The 26673-nt window shown below is 34.2% G+C and overlaps 1 pseudogene; it reads right to left on the bottom strand.

The window, feature by feature from the left end:
• LOC101824430 overlaps positions 1-26673 on the bottom strand; it is a 149917-nt pseudogene that overhangs the window by 41099 nt on the left and 82145 nt on the right.

Here is a 26673-nt window from a genome sequence, read left to right on the forward strand (position 1 = left end):
ATCATGATGAACATGTGTAATCATACTGCTTTGGAGGTAAAGGCAGGAAAGTGATGAGTTCAAAGCCAACTCACCTATATAGTGAGCTTGCGGCCAGCCTGGACTGCTTGAGGCACTGTCCTTCCAAACACCTCAATCCCTCCACAACAATGAAGACAAGCTTTCTTATTTTATCTCACTTTAATATTGTATATAATTGTGTTCAATTTTTTATTTTCTAAGTTTTTCATTTTTCAGACAAGATCTTCCTACATAATCAACAGTGGCCTCTATGAGCCTCTTGCCTCCAGCTTTCCAAGTGCAAAGAGGTTGCATGAACACCATTATGTCAAACTTCAATTATATATGTATATGATAGGAAATGAGAACTTATATATATATATATATATATATATATATATATCTTTTAGAAAGCCTCACTCTATATGCTTTGACCTTTAAACCATCATGGTTTCATGATTGATATGTTTGTATTTCTCAAAGTTGTTTGTTGTGATCCTTTGAGATTATTCATAACATTTCTTATATTCTTTCTCCTCTCCCTTTGAAATTTTAGTAGCATGGATATACCTCCCTGTGGCCCTAAGAGGATCACTAACAACTATAGTATTAGTATTTTTTCTTTATAAGAATGATTTATTTGCTCTTTAGAGACACTGACTCTGTTGAAAGTGGATGGTATAGTGTTTGTCATGTTATAAGCATGGTGGGAGAGCCTCATAAACTGGAGTACTATTACCTTCAGTTGTCAAAGGTTTCTGTAGTTAATCTTAATACAGTTCATTAATCTTCTTTACCATTCAAAACATCTGCATTGAAATGCTTTTTGCGACTGCACATGGACTTGTCACAAATGCACACCCAAACCATTTTTTTTACTTATAATTGCTGGCATTAGAAGTAGAAAATAATTTCTGGATGTTTTTCAAATTCTAATTTATGATAGCAAATAGCCATGATAATTATGAGTAGGAAATATACCCTTTATGCCCACTTTCAGCAAGTCGTTTTTAGAGGACAACCTAAGTAAACAGCCCACATGAACACTACTAGGAAAAATTCTTGTTTTATTCTGTTACAAAGCAGAGTGCTTTATTCCCTTTTTATGAACAAAAGGTACATGGAAGGTTATAGAATGATGTTCATGTCAAGTAGCCATTTTACTATTTCATGCATAATACTTCACTGAATATAGAGTAATACCTGAAACCATGAAGAATCTATGCTTCATATAATGCTTTTAAGAGGGCAATGACAGAAAATAGCTGCTGAGAAATAGTCATTCTAAAGAATTAAACCAGAAATGACAGTGTATTCATACAATTTTAGTTAACTTCTATCAAAATGTATCTGCGTTCTTCTTAAATTGCTTAAGTGTATATGTGGCAGGTAATTGATGTGCAAGATACTGTGTCACCAATTAAGTTGTAAAACTTACAATGAAATTCAAAGTGAGCAAATTAATATGAGTTTGTTTTATTTATTTTTAACAAATTCTAATATATTATATGGTGTCTATCATGATTAATATAACATATTCTGCTATGAAAAGTAACATATACATCCATAAAATGTTTTGTAAGTATCATAGCTCATTAAATTATATGGAACTTTAAATTGAAATTAGTTAAAACCACATATACAGAATTTTCAAATCTGTTCTAGTAGGAGAGAAAAAGTGATTATTACTTCAGAATAGCTTAAAGGACTCTCTGAATAGTCAAGATTTAGATACTTACCCACATACGTGAACCATTTCCATATTATTTTATCATTGTGTCAATTAATTATACTAGTATTTTTATGATCAGATTAATTCTGATACCATAACTGTTTCATTAATTTACATTGTCACTTAGAAAATAAACATTTCTTATGTGTTCTTGAATCCGGTTTGAGAGTATTTTATTGAGTATTTTTTGCATCAAAAAAAAAAAGAAAATAAACATTTCCTGCAGAAGTGTATTTGTAGGTTTGTACCTTTCTACGTATTTAATCCCGTATTTTTTGCTCATATTGTCTTTGTGGGATGATCTCTCTCTCTCTCTCTCTCTCTCTCTCTCTCTCTCTCTCTCTCTCTCTCTGTCTCTCTCTCTCTCTCGCTGAGTATGTATGTTTGTGTGTGTGTGTGTGTGTGTGTGTGTGTGTGTGTGTGTTTGTATGGTATGTTTATGCATTTGGAAGCCAGTACTATTTTATCAGATTCATCAGTTGTTAGCAAACTTTCCCTCTTTGAGATAGGAGTCTCTCACTAGAGTGCTGGCTTAGCTGGCTGACCAATGATCCTAGACATATGCCTTATTTCTGCTTCCCTAGCACCGAGGAAAGCTGGGATCTAGAGAAGTGTTCTTTCCCAGAGAAGATCACAGTAACTAGTAGTCTAGGGTCAAATAGTCAGTCCTAATAAGATACATACTAGTAATGTTATAGAAGCTGCAAGAGATATTTTAGGAATATATATGCAATAAAACAAAGGTCATGTGTTTGAAATAGGAAGGGTTTGGAGGGAAGAAAAGAAAAGGACTGGAGAAGTGTTATAATTATAATCTCTAAAGAATGTGTGCTATCATGCTTATTTTTTTGGGTTTTTATTTAATTTAGAAACAAACTTGTTTTATCTGTCAATCCCAGTTCCTAATCCCTCCCCTCCTCCCCTGCCTTCCCTGGGGTTTCTTTAAAATCTGTCATTTCCTTTGTAGCAGGGCCTAGACCCTCCCCCATGTATCTAGGCTGAGACAGTATCCTTTTATGTTGAATGGGCTCCCAAAGTCCATTCTTATACTAAGCATAAATACTGACCCATTGCCAGTGATCCCATAGATTGCTGAGGCTTCTTCACTGACACCCAAGTTCAGGGGTTCTGGATCAGTCCTATGCTTGTTTCCCAGCTATCAGTCTTGGGCCCGTGAGCTCCCTCTTGTTCAGGTCAGCTGTTTCTATGGGTTTCTCCAGCCTGGTCTTGACCCCTGTGCTCATCACTCCTCCCTCTCTGCAACTGGATTCCAGGAGTTCAGTTCAGTGTTTAGCTGCGGGTGTCTATTTCTGCTTCCATCAGCTACTGAGTGAAGGCTCTAGGATGGCATATAAGGTAGTCATCAATCTCATTATTGGAGAAGGTCATTTAAGGTAGCATCTCCACTATTGATTAGATTCTTAGTTGGGGTCATCCTTGTAGATCTCTGGAAATTTCCCTAGTGCCAAATTTCTCTTTAAACCTACAATGGCTCCCTCTATTATAGTATCTCTTTTCTAGCTCTCCTCTATTCTTGGCCTGACTTGATCTTCCTGTTCCCTCATGTCTTTAGGCTCTTTTCCTTCTCTTAGTTTGTATTGTCAAATTTAGATATGATGACATTTTAAAAAATGAAGAGACAGAGAATGGAAAGTAGAAAGGAAGGAAGAAACGAAGGAAGGGAGGAAAAAAAAGAAAGGGAAGAAGGAAGGAAAGAAGGAAGGAATAAAGAAAGAAAGAAAGAAAGAAAGACAGAAAGAAAGAAAACCCAACTACTAAGGAAATGATTAGCAAGTACACAATGATTTAAATCTGCTGGGCTAAGGAAAATCAGTTTTCTCTAATACAGAAAACTGCTGGACAGGTCTGCTCTTGAAGAATAGTTTATCAACATATAATTAAAATCCAGTATTTTGTTTATTTGTTTTTTTGTGTGTGTTACAGTTTGGTATTTTGTTGGTTTCTTTTGGGGTATTGTTTTATCATGTTTTTTTTGGTGTGGGAGATTTGTTATAGTATTGGGTTTAGTTGGTTAAGGAGAGGTAGAGGATCTTTAAGGACGTGTGGGAGGATAAAAATATGATCAAAATAAAATAAAAAATTTAAAAAATGCATATATCTCCACACATTACCTCTTGACTATTTCTCTACTTTGAATTATAACTACGCAAATTATTATAATTCATTACTGAATCAACTGTGTTGTATACTACAGACTTGCATAAAGTATATAATTTGGAAAGACTGATATATTTGTGACTACAGTCAATATAGAGGGTTTGTATATTCATTATTCCTCAAAAAATTTCTACCAACCCACTGCAATCCTTCCATACTAACTCTTTACTACAAATAACCATCAACTTGCTTCTTGGCATTTATTATCATCTAATTTCATTGTTCTAGTGTTCTGTATGTGTACAATTTTCTTTCATTTCTTGTAATAAGCAAAATTACTTGGAATGCAATCTGTGTTGTTCTTGACGTCTTTAAATGGTGTTAACTGCTTAGCACTATATAGTATTATACAGATATCTCCAAATGCTTTTGCATTGTCATCAATTATTGATGTATATTAACGTTGTTTTCCAATTAAGGTAATTAAAATAACACTTTATAAGCATTTGTAAATATTTTTAAATTAATGTATACTATAGTTTATTTTGGTAAATCACCTACATGTTTCATGGTCAGCCATATAGTAACTATCATTAATACATTATCAAAACACCAATTAGTTTTCCAGAGAGACTAGATCAGGTTTCATGGCTAGCAGCATTGATTGAGAGATCTAGTGACCGCAGAACTTGTCAGCATCTTGTGTATCATGTTGAGTAGTTATTTTATTACTAGGCATTCTAGTAGATGCGTACATAATTTTTACCTAATTCATTTACATCTGATTAGTGAAGAATTATGGATCATGTGATTAGTTTCTATCTACATATTTTCCTAAAATATCTGTCCCTGTTTTTTGTCTGCTTTACTATTTAGTTGCTTCATTGCATTTTCATTGTTCATTTATTTAATTTTATGGGCTATTTATTTTCTATGTTAGCTCCTTCTTTGATAGACTATTTACCAGAATTTTTAATCTCAATGTATGACCTCTTTGCCTTTTTATTCTCTTAAGAGTGCAATTACTTATTGAAGGTCTTAATTATTATTCAGCCTAATTTATCTTGTTTTCTTTATGGGTTATCCATTCTTTATGTTATGAGGTATGGGTTATGATATTCTTGGTTTTATGTGTTGCTGTATGATTGTTTAGTAACCTTTTTTTGAAAATGTACAAAATGAATATACTATTTACTATCAACTGAACTATATTTGTACCTTTCTAAATAAAATGAGCTTATTATCTACCTATTGTTCAGGTTTCTTTATATTTCTAATATAAGTGAAATGACATAGTATTTATCTTTTGTATCCAGTTAATTTTGCTTAGCATAATAATTGATTCGTTACTTCCATATTTTGGTAAATAAGGGTATTTTATATTTTTCAATATGAATGATATTACATTACATATGTAAAAGAGTATAAAGACCATATATATTATGACATTATATAAATAGGAAGTAAGATTATGAACAATATATGCAATATTATGCACCATAACTGATTCAGTAAAGAATTGAAATAATTTACATAGATATATATATAGGACTAAAGGAAATTGTCACTGTGTAATGAGTGGCAACACCTGCAACTTTTTACAGTTTTAAACAATTTATATTTTATTGTTTATTTATTAATTAATTTATTTTGAGACATGGTTTCTTTGTGTAGCTCTATCTGTCCTGGTACTCACTCTATAGACCAGGATTGTCTTGGATTCACACATATCCTCCTGCCTCTGTCTCGGACATGCTGGAATTAAAGGCATGCACCAAAATGCCTGGGTGAAAACAGTTTTTAAATTAAAATACATCATATAATATATCATATGCTCCATCTTCCTTAAGTCCTTCCAGAGCCTCTTCTTCTCCTTACCCTATTTTAATTTCTTTCTTAAAAGACAAATAAAAATCCAATATAAAAAACCAACCTCTGTATATATTTATATCAACACCAGCATATTCTCTAGTCATCAAATAATGGAAAAACTGTGAATAATGCTGCAATAAATAAAAAGTTGCTATATGACCATGTAATTTTATTTTAAATTTCATGGTAATGTTTTCAATACCTGAATCCATACATAAGCCCATTCATGCAAACAGCTCCGTTTCTTCACACAATCACCAACATTTATGACCTCATCATATATGCATGAAGTAAGACTTCTTTCTGTATTTCTTATACAACTCATTTTTATTTAAATAGAAAAAGACTGTCTCTAAATGATATCCAACTGCGAATACCCATGAATCCATACAGCTTTGACAAAGAAGAAAGCTAGAAGAAGATCTTATCTGATAGAAGGATTATAAAGCAATGGTGTAGAAAACTGCGGAATGAATTCCCTTTTTGGTATTTATATCTTTATATTTAAAGTAAGTTCATTAAAATGTGAACGTCCATAGAATTTGTATTTTGTTTTCAAATTGAGTGACAAAATATCTTATATTTGGGGATTTAAAGCAGTTGTCACATACTTTTACAGATGAAGTTAGATTTAAACTCACACAAATTTTAAATTATTCTTTTTATTCTTTATTTCCTATTTTCCTCTCCAAGCTTAAAATGAATAGATTTATCATCACATATTATTGCTTTTTTGGCACATTAGCTGTAATTATTTCTTGATTATTTTAGCTGTTTCCAGAAAATTATAATATATGCTCAATGCATCACCATTTAATTACAAGTGATATTGTACTCATTATACTATATTATTACAAATTAGTAGTTTTCCTACTTATGGTATCTATATCATTGTGAAATAGTTTACTTTTGATTATGATATTCATTTCATACTACATTGTATGGGCCTGTGTTTAAATAGCATTTTAACTTTTAAAATATGTTAAATAATAAAACAATCCACTTTCAGTTTCCATCATTTTTGTTTATGGATACATGTTTTTATGTGGTACCTCTGTCTTTCTGCGCCTAACACCTTTCATTTTTTTGTAGTCTATATCCACTAGTAATGATTTTTTTCAACACCTTTCCTTCTCAAAATATCGATATTTAGATTCAACTCTTGACATACATTTTCTCTCTGTGTTGAATTCTTTGTTTCCTTTCCCCTAAAATTTCATGACCTTTCCAATGCTCTTTTGTTCTTATTACTTAGAATAAGAAAATTGTTAGTTGTTCCTGATTTTAAGATTACCAGCATTTTTGTCATTATAACAATTATTTGACTGATGTATTTTTCTTCATTATTCATGAGTCTGAGGTTTACTATACTTATCATATTTATCAGATATTAGTTGTAATGTGCTGAATGGTATACTTCTGAAACTATATTTTTAAATCAAACTAATACCTCAGAATGTGATATTAGTTTTAATGGGGCCTAAAACTCTGACAATGGGCTTTAATCCGATTTCAGGGTAATTTTTACAAGAAGAACATATTGTGACACACAAAGAAATGCTAGAGAGATGTGCACACAGAGAGAAAATATCATGTGAGAGCACACTAAGAAGAGATCATCCATAATCCAAAGAGAGACCTCTGGGGGAAAAACAAGCCTGGCAACACCTTCAATGTCTGATTTCCAGCATCCAGACATAAGAAAATCAATTTGCTGTTTTGTTGTGACAACACTAGTAAATAAACTTAATGATTATCACTGTGTCTGAATAATTTTAAAATATTATCTATTCAAATATTAATCCTACCCCTCATTTCTTTCCCTTCTTAGAGGCACATGGAAATGCCATCTTTATAAAATTTATATTATTTTGAAATTCCAGAACATTAATAATAGCATTGGGATTTTAACTCAAGCGAGTGTTGTATACAGAACATTTTTATTTTCATCTAAATCCTAGGTATAGAATAATCAATTGTTACAAATTAGTTATTTGTATTTCCCCTTTATAGAGAAAAGATGATTTTTCATACTTTATGTAGTATTCTGAAGCAGGAGCTTTTCTGTCCCCCACACCAGTCTCACAGCCTCTTATAAAATATTCACTCAGAGGCTTAATATTAATCATAAGATTATAATATAATAGCTTTTTACTAGCTAGCTCTTACATTTGATTTAATCCATTTCTATTAAAATATGTAGTGCCACATTGCCCATTGCTTACTGGTGTTGCTCAGACATCTTTCTCCTTTAGTGGCTGGATGGCATGTCCCTGACTCTGCCTTCTTTTTCCCATTATCTCTGCTTGGATTTCCTGCCTAATTATATTCTGCCATGCCATAGGCCAAAGAAACTTTATATATCAACCAATAATAGCAACACATATTCACAGAGTGCAGAAGGACATCCCACACCAGTGTTTCATAAGAGAAATGGTTTGATAGTATGAGTCAATCTTGTCAGTGCTATGTGTCTGACATCCTTGTCTCCAGCCATTAACATTTTTTCTAGAGCAGTAGCTTTTTTGTATATATGTACTAATCTGTGTTCTCAGAGGAGACTCAAAGAATATCTCCCATCCTTTATATATACCAATCAATTCTCTGTATTCTGTGCTGCAAATTCAAGGTACTTTGGTCTTTCATGATATCATCAAGTCAAAACAATAGACTCTGTCTGTGCCCCTCATCTTTGTAACACAAACTGGAAACTCATTCAAAGCATTAATTAGAAACAATTTCATTCATTTTGACTTATTTTTATCAATAATCATTTTCTTCTGTTTTCTAATGTCTAATGCCTTGAAACCCTTGTTTATTTTATTAATTCATATAGTTCTCAAGATGAACAAGTAAATCTAGAAACTGCTTCTCCATGTTAGATGAAGTAGAAGTCCTGATTTATATATAGCTTTTTTCCTGATTAAATATATAATACTCAAATCCACATAGAAAATAAGTTTTGAGGGAAAGTTAAAATAGCAATAGGATCATTGTAGCACATTATTTCTTGTATAATATTTATTAAATATGTTCTTCATGAAAATCAGGCATATTTTCTTATGCTGATAATTATCTATATAAATTACATATTCATCTTCAGTTAAATGACTAAATTAAATGGAAATATTTTTCATACATAACTTAAAGAAGTTATTGCATTTTAAACTTTTGTAGCTATCCTACTAATTAAAGATAGTTCATTAAGAAGTATATCCTTGTTTTTTATACAGATTTCAACTCCAATACTAAGAGAGCAACACATTTATATTCTTAAAGATTGTGCCAACTGTAAATCATTTCATTGTTTCCAGTGTTGTTTAAAGCTCAATTTTAAGTGACTGGGAATTCTGTCTATGTTTTTGTCTCAGATATAAATTTGCAACTGTTTCACCTATGAAAAACTACTCATACAAGACCAATTGCTTATGTCAACAAAATACACCTTCCTATGTGTCTTAATGATATTATTTGCTTACATTCTCATCATTATACTATTTATATCAAACACTTAGTCAACAACAACAACAATAATAATAATATACAGTTAATATAGGTGACAATCTACCCAAAATAGTCTTAATATAACAGAACAATGGTATGTATCACACTTAATTTTATCAATTTGAATTTAAATGTATCATATGGTAGCACATAATTTTCCTTTCTAGGGACATCTCATGTGAAAAGATATCAAAAAACTGTACTTTTAAATTTAGAATTGTATTTTCTCTGTCTTTGATATTTGTTTACACTACATGAAGACGTGCCACTGTGATTTCTTTAATAAAAAGCTGAACGACCAATAGCTAAGCAAAAAGAATTGGCAGGACTTCCACGGAGAGAAAAGAGCTTGGTATGAATCTCGGCACACTTGAAACAACAGCGAGACGTCAAAGGAGTTGGACATACAGAATGAAGGAGAGGTTAAAAAAAACTATATGACAGAATGTAGATTAATATAAACATGTTAATTCTCCATGTTATTATTTACAGGTTGTCAGCCAAAAATACGGTCAACTACAACTCTTTTTTCTTCCTATTTGCTACTAATACTGATGCTGAAAGCACATGGCTTCAATCTCACAAATAAAGAAAGCTCAGAATCACCCTTAAGTGTTGGGTAAGCTTTCCAATCTGAGTGGTCATGTACATTCCTGTGCATTTTACCTGGTAATTATATCCTGGAATACAGTGCTCATCAAGATGAAACTTAGCTATTCAAATGATTTCTAAATTTCAACATTTTAATTCCACACCAAATTTTACAACATGTGTAAAACTAGATATTTTTCTGGTTTAGCTAATATATAGTGTCTAAGAATTTGCTAAAATTTTAGTCTTTTTTCCTTTATTTTTGATATGTTTTCCAGCCTGAAAGAGGTCTCAATTAAATAATCCAAAGGCTGATCTGTAGTTTAGTGGGAAAATCATTAGCTTTTATCCCCAGTAAAATATTCTACTCAACTCTGAGAAGCTCATCTGGTTTTGATTCTTAGGATCAAGGAAAAAATCAATAAATAACAACCCTATCGAAAGTATTCACTCACAGTGATCCTTCACTATATCAGGCCTATAAGCCATGAGTTTTTACCTAAATTTCTATAATTACAGATAGAATTGCAGTTTAGTATTATGTCTTGGCCTCCAATAAAGGTATGTATCCTGTACAGGAAAGAAGAACAGTTCATGAAGACAAAAACGCAGCCCATGCCGGGACAGTCCAAATTCAATAAAAATGACACTGTTATTTACTATTAATAATACGAAGTGTTGCCTACCTAAAACCATTTTCCCTCTTGGAGCTACTGTAGTATAAACATATGTCAATCAACCTTGTTATGCATTTTAGTTATTTTTGACAAAATAACTTATTTCTACCTTTGCAATGATTTTCACACTGTCAGATATTTACTATGCATCAATAATTTTGTAATTTTAAATTGCTTCATTCATCCAGACTTTACAGTAATGGTTGTGATGAAGTTCTGCTAAGAAACAGACCACAGGAAATGTTTATGCAGTCACTAAACAGCAGTGCCAAAGTTGTCATCTATGTATCATATGTAAGAGAATATCTCATTATCTAGTTAGCTATGACATTTCCCCACCAACTACAAAATGAAAATTAAGTACATTTACTTTAATAATAGCATCAGACTGCTTATGTTTACATCCTAAAAAGTCCATTTGACTATATCACCAAGACACTTACCATATCAAAATATTACATACCATTTATGTCACATTCATCAAGTAAAACAATGTTCAATGGACATAAAAATGAACTTAACATAGTTAGCCCAGGTGCCCCCTAAATGTGTTTAATTCAAAGAAGAAAACTGATCACAATGGATTATGGCACACAATGCAAAAGATGCTGGGTTAGGTTTCAATTCCTGACCTACGTGTGCTTCATTTCAGCTAATATTTATTGCATATGACAACGAAACAATATTTTATTCAGATTAGATGTAGTGCTGAAAACATATTTTCATGCTGCAGTGGTTCCCGAGGTTAATGTTTTTAAGTGAGTATTATCAATTTGGGTAAATAATGTTACTAATTTAAGAAATGTGGTTTTAATTTTCAGCTTATGCTAATTAGTTGTAAAAGTAATATGTATCTATGGGATGACTATCAATATCATTTTGAGATAATAGGAAAGAGTTAAGTGAAAATTACTTTATGTAAAATATAATGTCAAAGTTGAACTAAGATTTAATTTTATAATTTAAAATGAATATGGCTTCCTTTTGGATATAGGATCTCACACAGAATGTAAAACTGACCTGAAATATTTTGTATTGTCAAAACAAGGGGGGGTTTAAGATTGTGGCAATCCTGCCTCAACCCTCAGTGCTGAGAATTGTAATGTGCACCACCACCACTGATTCATATGATATTTTAAAATGCTAACTGTCCAAATGATTGTTTGAAGGATTTAAACATTTTCTTGGCATTTCCCAATGGACATGGCTATAAACAATTGTTTGGATGAGAGAAATGAGACTCTTCCATATTACTAAGCTTTACATATGTGAAGAAGACGGTCTGGCTAACGATTCCCTAGAACTCCTTCATCTGTAAACACATTTTTATAGTCTCTTGAGTGTCTAGATGTGCATAATGCAAAAAGCAAACTGGTATTTGGTGATCAAAAAGCTACTGCAGTCAAGTAGCAATTGCAAATGTTGGGATAAATTATGTTTTCCCGGGAATGTGGTCTGCTAATAAAAGCAGCTATGTAGGCTTGCCTATAGAAAATACACTGAAAGCAACAACTTTTGCCGCCACCTAACACCTTCCACACAGTTAGAATTCTCAGTCACATCACTCTAAAGCAGAAAATGTAAAAAGCCTGCTGTGAAAGAAGCTGGCTATCCTATTATATATAATCCCTGCAGCTATTCATTCCCTAACTGACTTCATTTAGAGAGATTTTGTTCAACAAGGATAACAAGAAATAACTTAAACCTCATTTATTTTTGAGATAAGAACACATCTCCATATTAAAAACTAAGAAACTGTAAAAATCATTTTTTCACAAACCATGGCTTAGAAAGGAGTATGTATGCTGTTAAAGTTATTAGCTCCTGGAGAGTGAATCAGCAGTGTGGATTTTGCAGACATTTCATGACAGGCCCACTGTACTCTGTTATTTCACTTAGAAAGCTACTATTTGTGATGATTGCTATTTCAACTGAAAACATTTGCACATCAGTAACTATTTAATAGTCACCCTCTTCTATAGCATAACTCACCCAGCCGTCACATTGCAGTGCACTAATGTCCTTGTAATATTCCAAGATATGATGTTTCAAAACAGATACAAAAAAGTGAAAATAAGATAACCCCTGAGTTTCTTTGGGCATAATATTAACACTTCAACCTTCTAAAAACTTATGAATATATGGGAAAATAAAATTGCATAAAGAGAAAATGAGTATGAACTGAATTCTTGAAAAAGAGAACATGAAATAAATTGCAGTGATTAAAGTGTCTTTAATACATAAATAATTTTGCATGATAAAATTCAACCTAAGTGAGGCTGTTATTGAGTGGAATACCAGAGCCACATTAGAGTTTGACTCATTGTAGCTGAATGTTACCCAAGTCTCTCTGTCTCCCTCTCTGTCCCTGTCTCTCTGTGTCTCTCTTTGTCTCTCACTGCACTATATCCAAAACAGTGTAAATCCAGTGGTATGTAGATAAGTGGTTAACACCTAGTGTTTTATGAAAAAGAAGAAGAAACACAACCCAATTTGCCACACTGAACTTCATTGTTGTGGAATGTTTTACTCTTTTATGCTTTGTCATTTTTGAGGGTCGCACCACCCAGCTCCCACACTTGGAGACTTGGCTTGCTTCTATCCAGCTTTCCTTATCTTATATTAACCAATCTACCTTTTGCCTCTTGGCTTTTATCTTTTACTTCGTTATATATTACTTTCCTTCTTACTCTGTGGCTGGTTAGTTGGCTGGGTGGCTGAACCCTGGTGCCCTCCTCTCCTTCTCTTGCTCTTCCTCTTTTTCTTCATTTCTCCTTCTATTTATACTCTATGCCTGCAGCCCCACCTATCCTTGTTCCTTGCTATTGGCTGTTTGGCTCTCTATTAGATAATCTGGTGTTTTAGACAGGCAAAGAATCACATCTTCACAGGGTTAAACAGATCCAACCTAAACAATAGTCACACACATTAATATTCCCAACATTTCTCACCACAGTTGTTGAATTCAAATTACTTACACACTATTGCAGTAATCAAAGGAGGAGAGTCATGTGCACAGTTGAGTTCATATGAGTTAATATGTTATAATATCAATATACCATGTCTCATTCTTTCTAAGTGGAAGCAATAGGGGATGTTATGTAGGAAGGAAGTGAATGAATATACTCTTTTCTATTCTTCTGCTTCCCATGTACCACTTAATTATTAATATCAATGTCATCTTTGTCTCAAACAAATGGTGTACTTTATAGTAAAACCTTGGTAGATACAAATTACAAACTTAAAATTGATGCAGATTTCCTTCACTGTAGTAGGAATCCCCCAAATTCCTTGTAACTCTTTTTCAAGTGCTCACTTTTCATTGCAAAATTGAAATTAAACAAGCACTGTCCTTTTGGTTACTGATGAAAATCTATAGGCTGCTTGTAACTACGGCAAGAACAAAGATTAACCAATGATAGGAACTCCAAACAGTCCTCAGAACTGAAAGGTAAATTGCCAACAGTAAATACAATTAGTTATTCCTTCCTGGCCCAAAGTTAACTAGGTCAATGGTAAACTTCAGCAAATGCTGTTAGCTACTTCTGTCTGACCACAAACATAAATGGTAAACTGGCAGTAGCTATTATTCCTTCTTATATTTTTGGTTGTGAGCCTAGCCTTTAACGGCTGAGCTATCCCTCCAGCCCAGCTATTATTCCTTCTTTTTTTTTTCCTGCTCAAATCTTTTTTTTATCATTTTTTATTTTAATTTTAAATAGCTTGTTTTACATGTCAATCCCAGTTCCCTCTCCCTCCCCTCCTCCCGCACTCCCCTTCCCCCCCTCCCTCCCACCCTATTGCCAAATCCTTCCACATAGGGGATATCTAGAGTCTGTCATTTTACTCTTGGTAGGGTCAAGGCACTCCCCTAAGAGTCCAGGCTGAGAGAGCATCTCTCTTTGTGCTATAGGCACATGAAGACAGTTTGTATACCAGGGATAGACACTGATCCACAGCTCAGGGCCCCATAGGTTGCCCAGGCCTTCTCGCTGACACTCACATTTGGGGGGGTCCAGATCAGTCCCATGCTGGCCTCCCCACTGTCGGTCTGGGGTCCAAGAGCACTCCCCTGTTCAGATCAGCTGTCTCTGCTGGTTTTGCCAGCCCATTCTTTGCCAATTTGCTCATCACTCCTCTCTCTCTGTCACTGGGTTCCTTGGGTTCAGTTCAGTGCTTAGTTGTGTGTTTGCCTCTGCTTCCATCAGTCACAGGATGAAGGCTCCCAGATGGTTATAGACATCAAGTTCATTATCAGGAATGGGCATTCGAGGTGGTCCCTCCACTATTGCTTAGCTTGCCAATTGATGTTATACCTTTAGGTCACTCGAGGTCACTCTGGTACCTGATCTGTCTTCGATCCTATGATTACCTCTTCCCCCTATTCTACCCCCACCCCCTCAACTTCTTGTTCCCCCATGACCAACTCCCTTCCTCTTTACCCCTCTATTCTTCCCAGGTCCCACTCCCCCACCCCTCGCCGTGTTCCCCATCAGAGGATCTTGTCTCCATCCTCTTCTCTTGGGTACTATGCATATATGCATATCTTTTAGGTTCTTTCCTGTTTCCCAGACTCTCTATCTGTGGAAGTGCAGACTGGCACTATCCTGATCCATATCTAAAATCCATATATGAGTGAGTACATTCCATGTTTGTCTTTTTGCGACTGGGTTACCTCACTCAGGATGGTTTCTTCCAGTGCTATCCATTTACCTGCGAATTTCAAGATTCCATTGTTTTTTTCTGCTGAGTAATACTCCATTGTGTAAATGTACCACATTTTCTCTTTCCACTCTTCAGTTGAGGGGCATCTAGGTTGCTTCCAGGTTCTGGCTATTACAAACAATGCTGCTATGAACATAGTGGAGCAGATGCCCTTGTTGTATGAACCTGCCTCATTTGGATAAATGCCTAAGAGTGGAATTGCTGGGTCTAGTGGTAGATTAATTCCCATTTTCCTGAGGAATCTCCACTGCCAAATCAATCCAAGAACACATCAGAGAAATCATCCACCATGCTCAAGTATGCTTAATCCCAGGGATGCAGGGATGGTTCAACATATGAAAATCTATCAATGTAATCCATCAAATAAACAAACTTCAAAAGAAAAACCACATGATCATCTTACTATATGCGACAAAAGCCTGTGAGAAAATTCAAAACCCATTCATGATAAAGGTCCTGGAGAGATCATGGATAATAGGAACATACCTAAACACAGTAAAGGCAATGTACAGCAAACCAATACCTAACATCAATCTAAATGGAGAGAAAATCAATGCAATTGCTCTAAAATCAGGAACAAGTCAAGGCTGTCCATTCTCTCTGTATCCCTTCAATATTGTACTTGGAGTTCTAGCTAGAGCAATAAGACAACACAAAGAGATCAAGGACATAAAAATTGGAAAGAAGTAAAATTTCACTATTTGTAGATGATATGAGAGTTTACATTAATAACCCAAAAATACACTACCAGGGAACTCCTACAGCTGATAAACACCTTCAGCAAAGTGGAAGGATACAAGATTAACTCAAAAAAATCATAGCCCTACTATGATAAATGGGCTGAGAAAAAAATCGGAGAAACACCACCCTTTACAATAGCCACAAATACATGAAGTATCTTGGGGTAACATTAACCAAACAAGTGATAGACCTGTTTCACAACAACTTTGAGTTTTTCAAGAAAGAAATTAAAGAAGATACCGGAAAATGGAAAGATCTCCCATGCTCTTGAAAAGGAACAATATAGCAAAAATGGCAATCTTTCTAAAAGCAATCTACAGATTAAATGCAATCCCCATCAAAATACTGGCACAATTCTTCACTAACCATAAAAGAACAATACTCACCCTTATACGGATAAACAAAAGACCCAGGATAGCAAAAAACAACCCTGTACAATTAAGGAAATTCTGGAGGCATCACCATCCCTGGATTCAAGCTCTATTATACAGCAATTGTCCTGAATACAGCTTGGTAATGGCACAAAAACAGACAGGTACACCAATGGAATCAAACTGAATACCCTGCTATTAACTCACATATCTATGAACACCTGATATTTGACAGAGAAGCTAAAATTATACAATGGAAAAAAGACAGCATTTTCAGCAAATGGTGCTGGCATAACTGGATGCTGGCATGCAGAAGACAGCAAATAGATCCATATCTATCACTATGAACAAAACTTAAGTCCAAATGAATCAAGGACCTCAACATAAATCCAGACATTCTGAAACTCTTAGAAGAGAAATTGGGAAGTACCCTCGAAAGAATTGATACAAGAGGCAGATTCCTGAATATAACACCTGTAGCACACACACTGAGATAGATAATTAATAAATGGGACCTCCTGAAACTGAGAATCTTTTGTAAGGCAAAGGACACAGTCAACAAGACAAAACAGCAGCCCACAGAATGGAAAAAGATATTCACCAACCCTACCTCTGACACAGGACTGATCCCCTCAATTTACAGAGAACTCAAGAATCTAGTCTCCAAAAGGAAATAATCCAGTTAAAATGTTAGGTAAATACTAAATAGAGAATTCTCAATAGAGGAGTCTAAAATGGCTGATAGACACTCAATGTGTTCAACATTCTTATCCATCGTGGAAATGCAAATCAAAACAACTCTGAGATATCATCTTACTCCTGTCAGAATGGCTAAAATCAAAAACAACAATGATAGTTTATTCTGGAGAGGATGTGGAGAAAGGGGAACACTCATCCATTGCTGGTGGGAGTGCCAACTTTTATAGTCACTTTGGAAATCAGTATGTAGATTCCTCAGGAAAATAGGAATTAGTATACTACAAGATGCAGCAATTCTACTATTAGGCATATTCTCAAATGATACACACTCATACAACAAGGACATCTGTTCGACTATGTTCACAGAAGCATTATTTGTAATAGCTAGAACCTGGAAGCAGCCTAGATGTCCCTCACCTGAAGAGTGGATATAGAAAAATTCTGGATTCCATCATTGCAGTAAAGATAATCATCATAATATGAATACAACATCCATTGCTTCGTGTTGTTGTATACAACCACAATCCCATCTCTTAGACAACACAGGCAGGGAGAAGATCACATGTATAAGGATCATAGGATTCATAGTGAGAACCTGGTTCAACCTTCCAAAGCCAAACATTATATATTCTTGGTGTTTTACATGTTCTTTAGAAAAGTAGCATCAATAATAATATTGAGATCCTACTGAAAAATTAAGACTAATCTTTATGCTTCTAAAATAAAATATTCATATTTTAAACAATGTTTTAAGAATCAGATTGTTATTCACATTGGAACGTTAGATTTCACTGGTTATTGAGATTATAAATGGATAAAACATAGTATAAATATAGTGGTAGGGGAGAAGGAGAGAGGGAGCTGGGACATGTGGAGCAAGCTTGTTTTTAATTTAAATAAATAAAAATATTTTAAAAAGATTGGTGCTAATATTAAAAAGAAGAATGAGATTGTTTTCCACATTGGAATGTTACATTTCAATGGTTATTGATATCATAAATGGATGAAGTATAGTATAAATGTAATCAAGCTGTAAAAGTTTTGCAGACTACAGGTAAAGCCAGATTTTACAAAATCTGCACTTCTAGGATGGTCCAATGTGGTTGGGGTGAGCTTGAGGGGCTACTTTGAAGAAACATTCCCATGTTTCGGTTATCATTGTTAATAGTACAAATTTTATGCTCACGATTGAAGACAACCTAATCTGCATTTGATGTCACCTCCTCACTGCTTTTAAGATCATCTTGACAAGTGAAGCAATTTTAAAGGCTTTGATGCATTCACAACAATTTTTGAGCAGCAAGAGAAGACATGCCTGAATTCATATATATTTAAAATAGGCTTCCACTATACATAAATTTAAGAAAGAATTTTCTAGTAGCAAAAGAGTAAATTTCCATAATTTGAATACGTGCTGACATGGGATACATTTCTTCTTAAACTAACAAGTAATTCTTTCCATCATTTTTCCCTGTATTATTTTGCCTATCTGTGCTTTAGCCTCACTATTAAAATGGGATGAAAATTATTCCTACCACATTTTACTGTATTAAGATCTATCCCAGGCAAACACACTGGGTTCTGCTATTTATAGCAATAACATTACAACCAATAATAAACAATTTGAGTGTGTCAATTCTTCTGTGACTTTGTGGTAACATAGTGCTAGCTACTTTTTAAAAATGTCTAAAAGTTTCTAGGAGAACATCAGGCTCAGGAGCCTCAGACTTGACAAGTTGTTCCTTTCATATAATACTTTGGTGGTTTTAAGGTTAACACAATCTACACAGACTTTCTCTGCCTAAGAACTAACAAGTATGGAGAATTCAGTATCCTTCTCAGGATGCCAGAACCTCCCATCAGAAAGTAATAATTTTACAATAGAGAAACAATGGAAGAAGATGCATCTACTTATTGAAGAGTTAAATGATTGAGACTAAAAACCCAGTGAAGCGCTTTCTATGCTTTAATGCTGTCTTTGATGGGAAGAGGATCTACAAAATGTCTTGATTTTGTTCACATTTGGAATATTGACAGTTATCTGTCCAGCTATACAAAATAACTGAAGTAGTCCAGTCACCTAGATTTCTGCATATTAAATCTGAATGGCAAATGAGTCTCAAAAAGTCTCTATTACAGCTTCTGAATGCAGTAAATGTTTATTTATTTCTCTGAAGATCTTAATTTCAAATCTATTGAGACATTCAATGATATTTCACATTGTTTGGGGGGGTTATTTAGATCACACCTAACTGAAACCAGTCAAGATGGTAAGGACTTGTGTTTGAAGAAACTGCAAGCTCTTGAGGATGAAGTCAAACTATGATGGCATATATGAAGAGATAACAGTAAATGGTAAACAACTAGCAAGAGAAATATTGCCTGCATGATGAATTGGAAACCTGATTTTCCTGATATGTAGCAAAGCCAAAGCAAGGTGTTAAAAATTTAGAAGTATATTATATAAGAGATTTATGTGATGTAACACTGATCTAACATTTCTTAATTTCATCATGGCAACTCTCAGGAACTGATGGAGATATATGATGAGAAGATGAGATAATCAACATTCTGGAATCCACCAAATAAAGTTTTTATAGGACATGAAAATTAACTATTCACATATTGATATTAAGTGAAAAAAATCAGACATATTGTGTAAATAACAAAAGTTTGAGATTTGTAGTTTTGCAAATGAACAGGAACATTAACAAAATGTCCCAGTTTGTTAATGAACACAGATAACTCATTGCCCAGTGCAATGGATGACGCTTCGCCACAAATAAGCTTTAGCATTTGCTGATGGAATCTTGTTAGATGGACATTGATCTAGGGCTGAGTGTGTTGTTCTGTGTGATCTGTGAGATTATCAACAGCAGTGACAGCAATAGTTTAGAAGTCTCAGAATCCTCAACTCATAAAATCCCTGCATCAATCAATGAAGGAAACAAAGAGAACCTCAACTGATTCACTTTGATGACAGAGGCATATTTCTTAAATATAAGGGGAAAAAGCAGGCACCCATAACATATATTTCACCTCAATACAAAAGGATGAGGATTGCAATCTTTAAATAAGTAATTAACACAAAGGGGGAAGGAAAACATCTAAGTCTATTAAAAGTTATTATTTTGCTTGTTTTTAGTGAACTATTTTTGTTTATAAATATTTTCATATATAACAAATGAATCCTTGCCGTACACACACTAACTTGGAATTATCCTAAAGCCTTCTCTGTACTATTCACTACTAACAAACTCTTTAAAAGTAGACACATAATATAATCTGGAATATAAAAGGCTGGTTTTACTGTTTTCATTTTAACCTTTTCCTTATCAATGTTAGATCCAATTGTGTAGTATTTTTTCTATTGTATTCTTAGTGCTGTACTTACCTGTGCTAATCTATTCGTGAAAATATAATAGAAATATTTGAAATGATACCATAATACCTCAGTTATTGGTAGTTGAGGCTAGTTGATCCCAGCAAAGAAAAGGTACCTGTTTTCTGCGTCTATAAAATGCACTTAAGCTGAACTTTGCTGGAACAACATTTTACATGCACTTTTTGTGGTTGTTGTTGTTAATGACAAAATGCTTTCATTAATATTTTTGTATTGCACTTATTTACTGATTTGTTTATTAATAGACACATTGATTTTATACGTCTATGCATGATGGTGAAAGAATGCCACTGATTGTGTCTCAAGATCAGAGGACAAGTTGTGAACATTGGTTCATTCTTTTCTTTCCACCATGTAGATACCAGGGATCTAACTCAGGTTTTCAGCCTTGGTAGCAAGTTCCTTTAACCATGGAACTATCTTTCTGACCCAACATGCTTACATTTTAATTTGTGGTATATCTAAGTTTTAAAATATGTTTCATGGTACTGGTTAATGGCTTGGCAAATAAAAGTGGATGGCATACAAGCAAGATGACTTTAGTTCTATCCACCATACCCCATCTGAAAAAGATGGATGATGTAGTACATACACATAATCTAATTATTCCTAGGGTTAGATAAGAGTCATAGACAGGAAAATAGCCTGAAGCTTGCTTGGTCATTCTGGAGTATTCAGCATGGGAGAAAAAAGAGAAACCATATGTCACTATAGGGAAAGAATAGAGCTGACTAGAAAGTTATCACCTGAACTTCACATAAATTCATTGACATATGAGTGTGAACACTCACATACGTACCAGACATATACACACACATGCACACACATACTTTGTCGTTAAAATTAAATAAGTACATTTAATAAAATACAACTTTATGTGACTCTCTAAACATTCTAAAGGAACGAATCAGCTTTACTCAATTTAAAAAATTCAAAAACTAAAAGAATCTAATTGAATAAGGATCAATGGTTTAAAAAACATGTTCAATTGGTGCTTCCGAGCTAATTCAGACATTAAGAGAGCATGTTCTTCATGACAGAGACTTATGTTGGCTTTCTAGCAACACAGAGCCACTAAACGGCCATCTGTAACTTGAGTTCTAAAAATCTGATGCTCTCGTCTGGCTTCTGGGCATTAGACAAACCCATTAGCCACACATAAAGACACCCACCCCCCCCACACGTACACACACACACACACAGACACACACACACACAAACACACTCTCACGTGGAGGCAAGCTCTCATACACATAAAATAAAAATAAATGCATCTTTAAAAATTTGTTCAAATTATACTTGGAATATTATAATATTTGTATTGCATAGTGTTCCTGTAATGATGTGGTAGTTGACTTTACTGATTATGTATAGGTTATGATTTTTCTAAGTGACAGTTGAAAAATCAATCTTTAAGCTTGAGGGGGACCTTAGCACAGTCATATTAGTGCATTATTTTAAGTATAGGGAAGACTCCTTATAATTACATATAGTTTTCTTACTACAAATAGTGATGTCATTTTGCCACTTAAATACAAAGTAAATTATATCATTTCTGAAATTAAAAACTTCTTTTCTTATTTTGTTATTTATGTTAATGAGTGTTTTTCCTTCATGTAGGTCTGTGTACCACATACATGTCTGATGCTTTTGGGGTCTAGACGATAATGTTGGGTATCCTGTCAATAGCTACAAATGGTTATGAGCCACCATATGACTGCTGTGATTCAGACTTGAGTACTCTGCAAACGTAGTCAGTACTATTAACCTTTGAGTCATTACTTTAGCCACTTATTTTATCTTCTTAATAGTAATGTCGAATTTCTCTAAATAGGAGCTTATATAAACTATTTATTCCCATAATTTACATTTCAGAAATGGCCTTCTAAAATTGGTTATCTCTTCAGAAACAAGTGTACTAATTGTGTTGGGTTTGATATTAAGTATAAAAACATTTTCCCACATAGTTTTCTGCTAAGTTTGTTGGAAAAACTGAACAGGAAACCTGATGTAATAACGCGTTTTCAATTCACTGTGTTGAACATTTGAAATGAAATGATGGCTAGGCAATTCCATCTACTTTCCTTATGTAGACAGCGCCCTGTCTTCTTTAGAACTTTACGTCTAGGTTCTGGGTATTAAAGGTCATTAATCCAATTTTGCCGAAGCAATACAGCAAATCACACTTGCATTTATAGGACAACATTTAGCAACATTTTCCACTTACATTTTACAACTTGTGATGTGAGAAACAAAGACAAGACAACGTCCTGGCAGTGAGGAAAGGAATGCACCTCAGATTGTTTTCCCCTCACAGGGAGTATCATGTTCATTTTCTCCTTCTTACAAGTTTGAAATACGTAAAACCAAAAAAGACTTAAATAGGCATTTTTGGTAGTAATCTATGCTTTAATTAAACTAAATAATTCCTTGATTTAGTTGTTTTGTTCCATTTTTTTACTTTATTTTCATGTTACAGTATCCTAAGGGAAAGCAAGAGAATAAAATATATTTCTAGTAATATTTGCTTATAGTGCTGGTCACCAAAGGTGGCTGTTGTGATAGCCTTTATTGCCTTGCCTGTATAGTTACTGCTGTTCATGTGAACACATGTAGATTTTTAATGTGGAAAAATAATTGATGACTTGGGTTTCTTAGAGTGAGCTTGTACTCATTAACATAAAATATCTTACGAGCATAATCAAAATGTATAAAAGCTGCAGGAGTTATTATTAAAAATACAGGTTGAGGAAATTTAAGGACAAGTGATATTCAAATAAGACATGCTCAGTTTCTTTCATATTCAAAACAAGTATCATTGACCCTATTAATTTTCATTCTCTATAAAGCTATGGAATTAATGAGAATGATTTATGACTTGCTGTTTATATACTTTTTCTACCATAACTTTTTCAACTCCTCACAGTTTGCATATTGGTACTGTTAAACTGTTTTTTGATGATACAATGATGAGTGACCAAGTAATTGATTGGTGAAATAACATCCAGGTTTAATCTGTATACCCCTTCTTGTTCCTCCCTTTCACACTTCCTATTTACCCACTTCCTCACAGTCTCTTTTTTGTTATTACTACACACACACACACACACACACACACACACATACACACAAAAACACACACACACACTTGTGTACTTCATTTAGAGAATATTGACTCAAAGCTGATCACTAGCCAAATATGCATCACTGGTTAAGACTGGTTCTTCCTCTTTCAGCACTCCATATTTGCCTATAGTTCTATGCCTAGGGTTGAGGTCCTGTGAGATTTTTTACATCTCCATGTTATCTTGTCTTTTGGTGATAGCTTTATTTTGGTCTTGATTAGGTAGCCATGTTGCTGGGTGATCATGTGCAAATTTTCCCCCTTTTATACACATTTCTTCTTTAACATGACTAAAATATTCTTTGCTATCCAGTTTCCTTCTTTGCTAGTAATTGGTTCATCTTTCTTAAAGACTTGTTTTCCTCTGGTGATTTTGATGTTAATACTCACATGATTCTGAGTTTATGTGTTGTCTTTCACACTGAAATGATTGATAAACCTAGGCAACTCTCTTAAGTGAAACTTATTGTAGTCATCAGCAAAGTGGGCATTTAATGGACATTTCATCCAATTTTTGAAAGGAGTTAAATAACTAAAAATATTATTGTTTAATACATGTCATTCATTGCTCTAGATACATAGAAAACAGTGGTTAAATGCATAAAGATGAACTTTCTGCATCCCTAAGAAAGACGTCCTTTTGAAAAATTTTAGATGATGTCTTTAAATTTTCAGTCTACTTCTGAAATGCGTATATTTTAGAGGACATATTATAGTAATACAGTACATAAACCCTCTGCCATAATCAAATCAGGGAGAGGAGCATTCCCATATCTCATTAATTATTTTTATGTGTTTGGAGTTTTATATACTTCCAGAGATTTTGAAGGAAAGACCTGCCTCTATTTGACGTTTGTATATCCTAATTGAACCTATTTTAGGCTTCTTTATCCTTTACTGGCCATATCTCATGACTACTATTCCATTTCAGTATTCCAAAGGGTTGACTTGCTGGGAAAACTTACGTTCTAGTGTGGGAAAATAAATACTAAGTAAACATAGAGAATTAATTCAGATTAACATAATCACTAAAAATAAAGGAAAGTGGTAATATGCTGGAAAATTAGTTGCACTGAATAATTTGCATTTGCAAAGATGTCAGGATAGAACCAGCTATCTGAGGTGAGATGTTGACATAACGATCCTTTTTGTAGTAAAATTTTTCAGTTTTCACATTTTAAGAGAAAATGGGAAGATTAAGGTAGAAAGACGATATCTAAAATAAAAGATGTTTTCATTGTTTTTATGTCAATTAAGATTTAATGGAAAATTTAAAACTGAGTAATTAGGCTGACGCTGTGACATTTGTTGTAAGGAAGCCAATGGGAGAATTTTAAGTAATAGCAAACATGATATTCATTATATTTTATGAGGCAACTCTGACAACTATGTGAAAAATGCATTAGAGGAAGACAAGTTGAATGAACAGACCACGTGCGAGGTCTTCCAATAAAATTAAATATAGATAACTGGATTTTGAACTAAATTGTAGTGATGGAAGAGGAAGGAAGAGACTAGATTTGGGTAATAGTTTTAAAAATAAGATGGTAGGAATGCTTATGATTTAAATGTGGATGGGAAAATGTACAAGGAAAAAAGAGAAGTCAAGGAAAAATGCATTGTGACTTGTACAAAGCAGATGGATGTATCATGTACGAACAGAGTGAAGACATAATTATGTTTAGAAAGGTTAAGTTAAACATATATAAACACTTCTTTTAATAGAAAATATTTACTTTTTCTTATGTGAATTTACCTTTGGATTTGTTGACATGCTCTTTTAAAAACTGACTTGAATAATGTAGTTCTCTTTCAAGTTTTCTTATACCACCTGGATCTGTACTGTAAGTGTTTTAGGAGTTAATCTCAGAAATATAGAAGAGCAATAAATTTAAGTAAAATATACTTCCATCATTATTTTATTATTTTTACTACTTGGTACATTATTTGGCACAAGACTGTGAAGAAATGGAAATAAGAGTAAAAAGGAGGAAAATGAAAGAAAGAAGGGAAATAAAATTTGTCTCTTCATTTATTAAATTAATTTTATTTAAATTAAAAACAATTTTATTTTATATACCAATTCAAGTTCCCTCTCCTTCCCATCTTCCCATTCCCCTCATATGTCCCCTTCGCACCCCCCAACCACTCCTCTGGGAGGGTGAGTCCTCCAATGGGGGAGTATCAAAGTCTAACACATCATTTGGGACAGGACCTAGTCCCTTCCCCTTGTATCAGGGCTGAGAGAGTATCCCTCCATAGGGAATGAGCTCCCAAAGCCCATTAGTACACTAGGGATAAATACTGATTGCACTACCAGAGGCCACATAGACAGCCAGAGCCCCCCAACTCACACCCACCTTCACGGGACCTGGCTCAATCCTATGCTGCCTCCCCAGTTGTCTGTCTGAGGTCCCTGAACTCCCACTTACTCATGTCAGCTGCTTCTGTGGGTTTTGCCAGCATAGTCTTGACCCCTTTGTTCATCACTCCTCCCTTCTTACAATTGGTTCCAGGAGTTTGGCTCACTGCTTAGCTGTGGATCTCTGCTTTTGCTTCCATCAGCTACTGGATGAAGGCTCCAGTATGGAATTTAAGGTAGTTATCGATCTCATTATAGGGGAAGGGCATTTAAGGTAGCCTCTCCACTATTAGTTTCATGGATGGGATCCCTCTATTAAGGTATCTTTTTCCTTGTTCTCCTTCTGTGTTCTTCCCCCAGCTCGACCTTCCTAATCCCCGATGTTCTCCTTCCCTCTCACCTGTCAGTTGGGGGGCATAGGCAGTCTTTAGGGCTTTTGGCAGTGGAACCAATATTTATCCCTAGTGCATGAATTGGTTCTTGGAGCCCATTCCCTATGGAGGGATATTCTCTCAGCCTAGATATATGGAGAAGAACCTCCATCCTGCTCCAAATAATGTCACAGTCTTTTATGATCCCCCATGGGAGGCCTCACCTTCCCTGAGTGAATGGGGAGATTGTGTCGGTTGGTGGAAGGGTGGGAAGGAGAGGGAACTGGGATTGGTCTGTAAAATAAGATTGTTGTTAGTTTAAATAAAAATTAATTAAAAGAAATGTAAGAAATATACTTAGATTACCTTATATCTTTTGAGAT

The sequence above is a fragment of the Mesocricetus auratus genome, unplaced genomic scaffold (assembly GCF_017639785.1).
Source record: "Mesocricetus auratus isolate SY011 unplaced genomic scaffold, BCM_Maur_2.0 Super-Scaffold_100003, whole genome shotgun sequence".
NCBI lineage: Eukaryota > Metazoa > Chordata > Mammalia > Rodentia > Cricetidae > Mesocricetus > Mesocricetus auratus.